The sequence below is a fragment of the Arachis hypogaea genome, chromosome 1, assembly GCF_003086295.3.
Source record: "Arachis hypogaea cultivar Tifrunner chromosome 1, arahy.Tifrunner.gnm2.J5K5, whole genome shotgun sequence".
In the NCBI taxonomy this organism is placed as follows: Eukaryota; Viridiplantae; Streptophyta; class Magnoliopsida; order Fabales; family Fabaceae; genus Arachis; species Arachis hypogaea.
This window is the reverse complement of record NC_092036.1, coordinates 19154340-19166111: the sequence shown is the minus strand read 5'-3', so window position 1 is coordinate 19166111 and position 11772 is coordinate 19154340. Positions and strand designations below refer to the sequence as shown.

General features: G+C 35.3%; 1 long non-coding RNA gene across 1 annotated transcript; it reads left to right on the top strand.

Annotated features, from left to right (window-relative positions):
• The first annotated feature begins 3621 nt into the window (after positions 1-3621).
• LOC140173313 (uncharacterized) lies at positions 3622-7631 on the top strand. The gene is made up of 3 exons (XR_011861906.1): positions 3622-4631; positions 4742-4807; positions 7354-7631. It is a non-coding gene; the product is annotated as an uncharacterized lncRNA (long non-coding RNA).
• The last annotated feature ends 4141 nt before the right edge of the window (positions 7632-11772 follow it).

Here is an 11772-nt window from a genome sequence, read left to right as displayed (position 1 = left end):
TTTGTAAGTTGTATGGTATCTATGGATGTATGTTATCGAACGAAAGTAATCTTTGGAGCGGTATTGCGGTTTAAAGTTTTAGACAGGCTCATATTTTAGTATTAAATAGTATAAGTGTCGTCGTAATGTCCGAGCTATCAGAGTTGCGCAGCCGGAAGCGTGAGCTTTGGTAGTTAGGGTGTTACATTATGGTATCAGAGCAGTCCTTCTTGTAGAGCCTGAGGAATGGACCAACTATGCTTCAATTGCATACTCTGAGCGCTTGTCATGTATTAGGTTTTGTCAAATGACGAGAATTAGAGCTTTATACACATGACGGTCTATTGATTAACGCTGTTAGTCTTGCATTGCATAATTCTTAGTATTAAGTTTGGCCGGCTTAATACTAGTGAATTATGTATATGAAAGCACTAATGGGTTATCATAGATGATATACGAGTTTTGAGTAAAGCGAATTGCGGGTTTGGGGAACATTGGAAACTATTTCTCGAGGCTATTCAGTTGTGTGTCTTGAATTTTGTTCGAGTTGACCTGTTCTTTCATATCCTAACTTGAAGTTCTTGTTTGCTAGTCCTCTTGGAAAGTAGTTTGATACTTCAATTCTATTCCTCTATTCATATGCATTCTTGTTTGATCCTACTTGCATATGCTTGTTTGAAATCCTTGTTGTATCTATCTTTCTCTGTTTGAGTTCTTTTTGATTCACGTATCCTTTGATATAGCTTTGAACTTGTCTTAATGCACTGTGCCTTTTAAGTTCGGATTCCGAGTCCATTCTTATAGAAATTGTTGATTCGGTTCTTCTCTTATTTGACAGTGATTACATCCAATTTTGAGATTTTTATGAAAATTGCTGTTGAATAGACATATACTTATCTATATATGAACTTTGAAGATTTCTTATACAGTTTAACAACTATTTACTCCTAATACATCGACTGTACTTTTACTGGTTTGCGAAACTGCACTTTCTTTAAATACAAATTGACTTTCTAGTAATTTTACTACGGTTCCAATGCACATCTTCATTTGATTATGTATTTGGGTATTTTTCAAAACTCTGAAAGGAAAGAATTTTTTGCTTTTACTCAGGTTGAGTTTTGTTTGGTAAACTTCACTTAATTTATTTTGATTTGAGTTCGGTTTAGCCTACTACATTGTTTATGTCATTGTGGTTCTTTTGAAAATGATGGACTCGCAGCTTTCTTCCTATGAATGGACTCATTCTCTCTTAAGCTTTCCATCTCCATGAATGTCATGCTTGACCTTGTTTTTAACTGATTTGTTACATCTTGTGAGCATTACTATTGATCTTGGTTTTTCCAATCTTGTGAATCTCATTCTTATGTGAGTTAGTTTGATTCGTTTCAAAATAGTGCATCGTTTATCCTCTCATTGTCTTTACAAGAGTTTTTAGTTAAAAATTTATCCTTGAGAAGTTACTAATGATTGAGTTGTCTTTTCCTATGACTTTTGTATTCTTTGGACCAATTGAACGCTTGTTGATGACTCAGGCCTAGTGGATCTTGTTTGAACTATTTTGGTTTAAGATCTTTTATTGTATGGCTTGACTCCTTTTAAGTAAGTCCTAATCTTCTTGAATATTGATGTGAGATGGTAATTTCAAGTATACATTTGGAGTCTTGTTTTGAATTTTATAAAGCAGATTGAATTCTCTATGAAGAAGTTCCAAATCAAACTTATTTTTCAGTTGTTTGGTTATAATTGGAACCATTATTCAATTTTGACGAAGTTAATTTAAAGTTGGCATACGCTATTTTAAATGAAGTTTTGAAGAGCTTTGTTGTTTAATGGAAACCTCTCCATTTGTAATGCACCACTTGTTTCCTTTACCAATTTATAAGCAAACTTTTACCTTGGATCTTATTTTCCATATAGAAGTTTAACTTCCTCTTTCTTCCTTGCTATAAATGTTATACACGCTTATTTGAATATGGGCTTTGGGAATTTTTGAACAAGCGATTGATTTTTCTCCGAGTTTTATGAATTACTTTTGGTTAGGTTGTGCATCTAACTATCTTTCTAAAATATTTGAGGAAATATTTGAGCTCTTGGCCAAACCTGTGTACAGTTTGTTTTTAAAATTCTACATGATCTGTTTCAACATGAAGTTGTATTACAGCAAGGCCACATTTATGCTTTTGTTGTTCTCTTGAAGAATGTTTATTACTTGACTTTCTTTTAGACTGCAAGGTGATTTTCCTGCAAGTTTTCGATTCTTTTATGAACGATGTATTTGGAAATATTTCTAATCGTGCTCTTGAGTTCTGTGAACTTTGTCTTGGGTCTGAGATATTCTTTTCTGTAGACCTCATACTTCTTTGACTCAGCTTGAAATTGTTTCAAACTAATGTGCTGATCCTTCTCCTTATTGATCCTATTAGATTTCTTTGATTCAAGGGTTATCTTTGAGGTTGTCAATTGAATTGTGTCTATCGAACTTCACTGCTTGAGCATCCTTGCTTACCTGGTATTGCATACGCTCTTTCAAACCTATGAGTAGTATCTTTGACAATTGTCTTTTCTTTTTGAATCTTGTATCCTTCTGAGTAGACTCAAGAATTGTTTTGATATCACGTGCGACTTGTAGACGTAGTAACACAATGCGTTAGTTCTTTAAGACGTGATATGTGTATACGAAAACTGGAGCGGTAGGTGTGCAACGTTATGAGTTGTGGGTGTTTTGTTCCTTGTGAACGGGTTTGCGGTTGTTAGGCTTATGATCGGCTATGAGGTTGTAAAATGATTAGTGGAGTTGGGAAATTGAAGTTCTGAAGTGGGAACAAGATCTGTCAGTGAACGTTATGCCACTGTTTAAATACCAACATACTTTGCAGCCTTTTACCACACTAATTACCACTTTGCCTTGTGAATGCCTATCCTACTTTGCACCCTATTTTGGCACCTCAAGTTTTTGTATAGCCTTGAGATCATATGACCTTGTGCATTGAGCCTATCTTGTAATGTTTGCTTTGCAATCACACTCCTACCTTTGTATCTTTATGCATACGACCATCCAAGTATTTGAAAAACTGTATATATGTTTATATGTTGAGATATTTTTGCTTCTTCCTTAAATGTGTTTAAAAGTGAACTGTTATGAAATTTCTTTCGTTTTGTATCAATTTTCGAGGACGAAAATTTTTGTAAGGTGGGTAGAATGTAAGACCCAGAACTTTTGAAAAGTCTTATTATGATCAAGTCTCAAATCATATAGTTATTTATAGCTTTAATTTCAGAAATTATTTTATTAAAAATAATTAAGGCAAGTTGTGATTTATTGAATTTGAGACGAGTCATGATTATTATCCAATTTTACAGTTATTGAATTATTTTCTATAATTGAATTATAAAGTTGATAGTTATGAAATAATAAGGATTTTGTATGATTTGGATTAGATAAGTAATATTTTAAATATTAATACTGCTATTTTGGAAAATGAAGAAATTAAGTATATTATTTCTAATTATTTGATTTGGGCATTTTATTGAAAGTAATTTGTAAAAATTGATGAGCAAATAGTATTTTTATATATTATTATTGTTGGATTAAAATTTATTTCTAATTACTATATTATCCCTATTTTAAGTGAAATTACTAAAATTCCCCTGACCCTAATTTTGATACACCAACCCTAAAACCCTTCTCTTCGTGCTGCGCAGCCAACAGCCTCTCCTTCATCCTCTTTGCTGCGCAGCCTTGTGATGAACACACACACACACCCACTGCTCTTGAGAAGAAACGAAGAAAACAAGCGAAGGGATCCTAGGAGAGGGAGATCAGAATCGGAAGGGAAGAGGGCCGCGTCTCATGCCGTGCAGTCGCGTCGCGCCTGTCACGAGTTCGCCGCCACCACCGCGCCGTTGCGCCGTCGCCAGAAAGGGCAGAATCGATATGGGGGTTGGCTCGCGAGTGAGGGTGGTCGCGAGCTTGGAGCCGCCACACCATCGTCACCACTACATCCACGCTGGTTGTCGCCGCTGTGATGCACCCGAGAGGAGAGGAGTCGCGTTGGAAGGCTGGCCGCCAGGGGCGATGTTGCTGCGAACCAACCGCCGCGGTGCATCCTCGTTGCCGCCACTGACCGGCCAAGTCGCCTCTCCATGGTTACCGCCGTGGGTTTTGCTGCTGGTGAGGAAGGGACGCTGCCTTGCGACATCACCGGCGTGCCTGGGTGCTGTTGCTGCAAGCGTGCCATCACCGGAGCTAGGTGGTTGCTGTCATGGGAGCTGTGAAAGAAGGAGGGAGAAGTCGTGCCGTTGTTTTGGTCGCCGGGGATTCTATGGCCGTCGGAAGCTGCCGCTGCCTAACCAGCTGCAACCGGGGTTGTCTCCTGTCGTGTATGGCTGCCGAAGAAGTTGTTGTGGCCGCCGGAACCACCGCCGGAGCTACTGATTACTTCTGCCGTCGCCGGAAAGTTTGCCGGTAAGGGTTTTATTTAAGGTTTCTGTCCTTTTTGAATTCCGAGGTTACTATGGTCACTGCCTGCTGGTTTCAATCGTCGTGATTGGAATTCGTCACCGCTGCCGCTTGAGGTGGCTGCCGGGCTGCCGCCGAGCCGGTTCGAAGACCGCCGCGGTGTCGGTTCAGCCGCTCCTCCTTCGGTTCGGTAAGCATTTCAATTTGGAAGCCCTTTCGTTATTATTCTGTTATCGCACGCTAAGGTCTGTTGCGTTAATTGCTATAAGATTGAGTTTGGTTGTTGTATGTTGCGATTAGAGTTGTGAAGACTGTTGCGAAAGTGGCTTGGAGCTGAGGTTTTGGTTGCCGTCAGTTCGGTTTAAGGTAGGGGCGCTTTCTAAAAACTATGTTTTGTGTATTGAAATTATTACATGTGGATACTGATGTGAGATAGTGTATTTGGTGATTGTATCTGCGTTATGTATTATTTGATTGACTCGAATGATTATGGATGTTGGTTTGGCTGAGTTGTTGTGAGGCTTTGTGAAATGTAATGTTTTGAAGTTGATTCTTTAAAGATTTGAAATCTGAGTTTAATCCGCTGAGGATTGATTTGATTTGAGTTAATTGTTTTGATGATTTGAAAAGTCGAATGCACCCTTGAATTCAGCCTGGTTTACTTTAATTGACTTGGTTTTGAACAAATGATTTGTTACTGAGCCGTTTCTTTAAAGCTTTGAAAATGAGTTAAATCGGTTGATATTGATTTGATTTGAAATAGTTTCCTTGAGATATGCCACTGAGGCGACTGATGGATTTAGCGTGATTTTGAATTGAGTTTTGGGATTCTGGACTGTTGAAAAGGATTAAGGAACGGTTTAGTTGGGACCCGAACCGGGTGGCAATGTCCAAGTTTTAGGGGAGATGCTGCCAAAATTTCTATAAAATCCGAGGCTTTATTTGAAATGTTATTTGAGAAATTTTGAGTTTAATGCCTTTCCTATTTACTTGGAGGATTGTGAATTTAGGTCTTCTTTTATTAACTTTACTTAGATCAATTATGAAATGCAATGAAGCTATGCTTTGAAAGAATTACTAAAAAGAGAATCATGATTTCTCCTTATTTTCCAAGAAGAATAGTATGTCCTTGGGTACAAGTTATTCGAAAGAGAATTTTGCCTTGAGGCTGTTTTAAAAGGTAAAACGGGTTTATGTTTTTCTCTATTAAACATAAAGGGTGTCCATTGGAAGAGTTTTCGTGATTTTAAAAGGAATTGGATTTCGATTGATGAACTTCTTTATTTTGACGTTTTGAATGAGATTCAGAGAGTACCATTTGAACTCTAGTTTAACACAACAAAAATGATTCTCTTAGCAGTTTGAAATGCTTCAGATTTAATTATGGAATTGAAGTTGATTTTGTTTAAGTAAAGAAAATGGCTTTGGAAAGAGTAATTGATTACATGACTCGGATTGGCTTAGATCCTATTTTACTACTCAAATCAGGAAGCCAAGGTTTTAATAAATTTAAAATGAATTTGGTGAAATGAGTTATGTTATTCTCCCCTAAAGACTTGGGACTCTGCCGAGGAACTTTTGTTATAAAATTCCATTGTTGTATGGGTGATTTTGAATACTTTGAAATAAATCTTTTACCTTCCATGGTTTTGGAAGTTTTGGAAAGAGAATGTCGAGAGTGGCTTTGTTTTAAAAAAAGAACTCACTTTGAGTAAATTTGGCTTATGAGCCTGAGTTGATTTGAGAAACGAGTTTTCTAAAGCCAAGGCTGAAAAGAGTTGAAATTTGATTTCAAAGTGAAATGAATAGAGAAAATGATTTATGACTGAAATGCCGATTTCATGAATTTGATGATTTTAAATGTGGAAGTGTTGTTTTATTGTGAGCCGGAATGGCTGTGTATGATTACGAATATTGGCTGGTTCTGGATTGAACTGTGAGCCAGAATGACTTGAATGATATGAATATTGGCTGGTTCTGGATTGAACCGTGAGCCGGATGGCTGAGATGGATGTTGATCCATGATTGAGAATGAAAGCATTTATGCTGAGACATTGATAAGTTGTGATGTTGTACTTCTACTATCGGAGATAAGAGTTTCCCTAGGAGGAAGTAGTGGCTAGCCACCACGTACTCCAGGTGGAGACTCGAAGCTCTTTTGACCCTATGTCGTCAGGGTGGCCAGGCACTGTGAAATTCCTGGATGAGCTCACCTCCATAAATATTCACCAGTGAGGGTGATGGATATGGATCATGATTATGATTAAGTTTATATTGAGTATAACTCGAGTTTGGGAGACACGACAGAGGGATAGTCCAATGGTTAGCTACCAGGACTTGTCGGGTTGGCTCTATAACCGACAGATGATATCATCAGCCACTAGGGACAGGCATGCATCATATGCATCTATGTGACATTGTTTGGGTGTGCATACTGTACGTGGTTTGCCTATGTGATTAACTGCTAATTGTTCTACTTGCAATAATTGTTTGTTTGTGCTTGCATCTTCCTATTTGTGATTGCTACTAAGACTCTGTTGGACTGTGGTGATTTGTTGATGGTTGGATTGTTTGGGCCTAGGGCCGTGGATGGAATGAGATGAACCGATGGTTAATTTCGGTTTTGTGTTTCTGGTTTGGAATAAAATATGAAAGGCTATTTTGGTTTGGCATAGATAAACCGTTTGAAAGGCTTTTGAGTTTTTGAGAATTGAATGGTTCCTCTTTCGGAAAAGGATTTCAGGTTTTTCTTTTACTGTAAACTGTTGTTTCTGAAAAGAGGCATAAGTCGGTTATTAATCACTGGTACGGTTTATCTTCATGTATCCTATTACAGTAATTCCCAAAAACCCTCTACTGAGAACCCTTTCGAGGATGATGTTCTCACCCCCCTTACATTTTTCCCCTTTCAGGATATGGGTGTAGAAGTCACGAAGAGTTTATTTAGTTGTTGTTGAGATGCTTTGTATTGCTTTAGATTATTATTTATTGTACCCTCGCCTTTATCTTGAGATGTTCTGTAAGAGGGTTAGGAATTGTATTGGGTAATGTTTGTAGTATTATTTATATATATGTATGTATATATATGGATGTACTCTTGATGAGCTTTTGTAAGTTGTATGGTATATATGGATGTATGTTATCGAACGAAAGTAATCTTTGGAGCGGTATTGCGGTTTAAAGTTTTAAACAGGCTCATATTTTAGTATTAAATAGTATAAATGTCGTCGTAATGTTCGAGCTATCAGAATTGCGCAGCCGGAAGCGTGAGCTTTGGTAGTTAGGGTGTTACAATTTGTATACATATGTTTGACGAAAATTAAATAAATAAAAGTAAAAGATAAATTTGAAGAAAATTTGGTCATGAAAGATGAAGAAGAACGTACTAAATTCATCATTTCGAGATTTAAGGATAACATGCATAAAGAATTGAATTTTTTTAAGGTGGTTATTTGATCTATCCAAACCGGTTTTTTTAAAAAAAATATTTGTATAAAATAAGAGGGATGTTTCCATAAAGTTACAGAAAACGTCTTTTTTTAAATATATTTTTTAATAATTAAAATTTAATATAATCACTTAAATTATATTATTTTTGTCAAAATTAGGTCAGATAAATTAATTTGACAAAAAATAGTGAATCAAATTTTAAATATATCTAAATTAATATTATTTTTTATAAAAAATGACTACAATACCTCTATTATATAAAATGACTAAAGTATTTTTATTATATATATTAAGTTTGAAAATTCTAAATGCTAACCCTTTTCTTCTCTATCGTTATAGAGTTAGAATTTAAAGTTTTTAATATATATATATATAATAGGGATATTTTAGTTGTGTTTTATAATAGAGATATTGTAGTAATTTTTTATAAAAAATATTAATCTATATCGGTTCAAAATTTAATTTATTAATTTTTTTGTTAAACTGATTTGTCCAGTCTAATTTTAATAAAAATAATACAATTTAATTTATTATATGTGTTAAATTTTAAATTTTAAAAACATCTTTAAAAAAAACGTTTTTGACATCTTTATCTAAGTGGCTCCCATAAAATAAATCGATTTTTTTCAAATCAAATAATAACATGTGTTAGTAATTCAAAAATAATTTCATATGAAGTCAATTGCAAGTAAATTTTTACTTTTTTTTAAATAAAAGTTTAAAAAAATATCATTTCAATCTTTAATTAATATTTAATAATACATATTTGTTCTCTCATCAGGGATCGGCACAATCTCTATATTATTTTCCTTTCCCTTTATAGGCATTCCAAAATCCAAATGTCTACACTTTCGGTGTCAACTGTCACCCACAGATTCTTGCACCCTCTCCTATTCAAACACCTCAACCTTCATCCTGGCTGCTAATAAACAACAACCTTAAACTTTAAACCTTAGCTTGTTTACCCGACACACAAACACCACTATAACAAAACCTGTTCTCTCTTATTTCCATTCACATATGTACATGGCGACAAATAGAGTCCATGAAAAATCGGATCACCACGTGAAAGAAGAGGAAGATGAAGAGGAAGCATTGTCGCTTTGTGATCTTCCGGTAACTTTGATCCATCACAAGGTTCAGCAAGACCAACCAAGACCGGACCCTTTCTTAATTAGGGAAACGAGGGAAGAACAAGAAGACAACTTCAATTTCAATTCACATGGCGATTCCTTCTCCAAAGAGCCAGAAATGTGCGCTGCAGACGAAGTCTTCTTTCAAGGCCAGATCCTCCCGCTGCACCCAAAAACCAAACCATCCTCCAAAATCGACGACGGTAATGACAATATAAATCAATTCAAATCCACGCCTTGCGAATCAAGGTCGGAGTCCATGGACCATGGTTCGCTAGGCGAGTTTCGCAGCAGCAACAGCAGCAGCAGCAGAAGCAGCAGCCTGAGAAGCCAGAACTCATCAAGCAGTAGCTCCACCACCACCAAAACCAAATCCAAACCCAAAATTCGAAACCAATTCCACACAATTCCAAGTCCTAAACCCCAATTAAGACAGTCGAATTCCCTTCCAAGAAATTCAGTTAGTTCTCAAGGTCGCAAATCGTCGTCAGCATGGGAGTTTTTCCGTTTAGGCGTGTTCCCTGCACCGGAGATAGGACTCCATGACATAAAGACCCGAAACAATAACGGTAACAGAAATTCCGTTAGTCGCAATAGCAGTAGCGGTAGTAGCAACAACCGTAGCCCTTCCTTGAACGCTACAACAAAAAGCAATACTAATAATCATGTGATGAAACAGTTTGTTGGCAAAGGCGGTGGTATATTCAGTGGTTGCAGTTGTTCCGTGGAAACCGTTGCGCGATTCAACACGCGCAAAGGCGGTGCTGGTGGGGTTGGTGGTAATAATAATAATAATAAGAATAAGAATAAGAATAAAGGATCCAACAAACAAGAAAGTGAAACGCACGCCGCGAAAGAAAAGGTGTTGGCCGAGTTGAAAAACAAAAAGAAGATGGAGAACAGGGAAAAGAAGCAGCAATTGAAGACAGTGGTGATGTCACGTCGTCGTCTTAGAACGTTTGAATGGCTAAAGGAGCTACATGCAATAAGCAATGATAGTAGTGTTGAGGAGAGGGCTTTGTTATCATCATCATCATCATCATCATCGAATTAATTGATCATGCCATGTCATGAATGTTAATGCTGTGGGGCGTGCTCGATCGCATGCTTTTAGTTTAATCTTTTAGATTAGATTAGATTAGATTAGGTTAGATTATTTGATTCTGAGTTTGTGGATGTAGCTTTTGCTTTCCTTTATTTTGAATTGAATTTATAATATTGTTGTAGTGCAGGCTCTGTAATCTATATTTCTTACTTTCTCGTGAGAAAGAGAGGCAGTAATCAAAATAAAGTAATTAATTTCTAATCAAATACTAATAGCAGAGACTAAAAATTTAATTTCCAACTCAAATACTAATAGCAGAAACTAAAAAGAAATTTGTTAGCGTATGCACAAAAAATATGGGAATGAATTGAATGGGCAAGGTTCTTCTTGCATGATTCATTTTTAATGAAAATTCAGTTGAGATAACATTGTTTGTCTATACTCTGAAAATAGTATTAGTACGAATATACGATTATTTAATAGTAGAAGATACATACTTAGCTTGCAAAAGAATATCTGGGCATAAAGTAATGATTGATTATAGCTGGATTAACGTGAGATTTGTGGCCATGATGGAGTCTAAGATGATAATTGATAAGTGCCAAAAATAAGAGGTGAAATATGTGTTGGTGCTTATGGTTGTCATGATTAAAGTGTGAAGTTCTATGCTTTATGGTTGGCTGGGTGGAGAATAGTGGGAATAGGATTTGGGAAACGACTGCACAAAGTCACGCGAGCAACGGTGGCTGGGAAAGCAGTAAAAAAATAAAGGAGAGTGCTAAGTAAATAATGACTATTTTGAACAACATAAATAACTATTAATTAAATGAAAATACACTATATTCTAATTTAATACTATTAATTAAATTTATTTTTTTAACCCTATTAATTCACATTGTTTATACATTGTTCAAAAATATTGTTGGTTATGTATATTTTTCTAAAATAAATAAAGAAAATAAAAAAGGTTTTTAATTAAGTCTTGGATTCTTGTCTTTTTCTCGTTTTGTACTAGTGTAAAAGTTTGAGTCTTCTCTGTTTGTCTCATTGCTCCTTTTCTTTCTTTCTTTTTTTCATCCCTTTAAAAAGTTTTGAACCACATCAAAATACGATACTTTTTCACCTTATCAAACGTAACTTTGAAAAGAAAAACATCCCTTACGCATGAATATATTTGGATTTAGAATTTAAAAAATATTATATGTAAATACAAAATTTAGCAGTTATATTAGTGTATACTAATTTTAGTCTATAATTTTAGTTACAATATATAAGTACATACACAAATACAAAAATTCAATAACTGAAAAACAAACTCCATCCATTCTCACTCACAAGCATAGTTATTAAAATTAGATCGGATTGATAGGTTTGATCAAAAAATTAATAAACCAAATTTTATATTGTTTCGATCTGATATTTAAACCAAACAAAATAAAAAGTTTGTACAAACCAATCAAATTCGGAATAAAATCGGTCAAATTCGATGAAACTGGCTCGACCGAATCGTTTAAAAGTTAATTTTTTTTTTAAATACTTGGGGTAGGTTTGAAACCCTATCCTCAATAGAAAAAGTCACCATTCATATCCACCAAATTATTATACTTCTTGTTAATTTATTTGTAAATTATAATATACATAAATATTTTTCATCAAATAATTTATTTATATTTAATTATTTTAATTTTAATTATAAACTCATT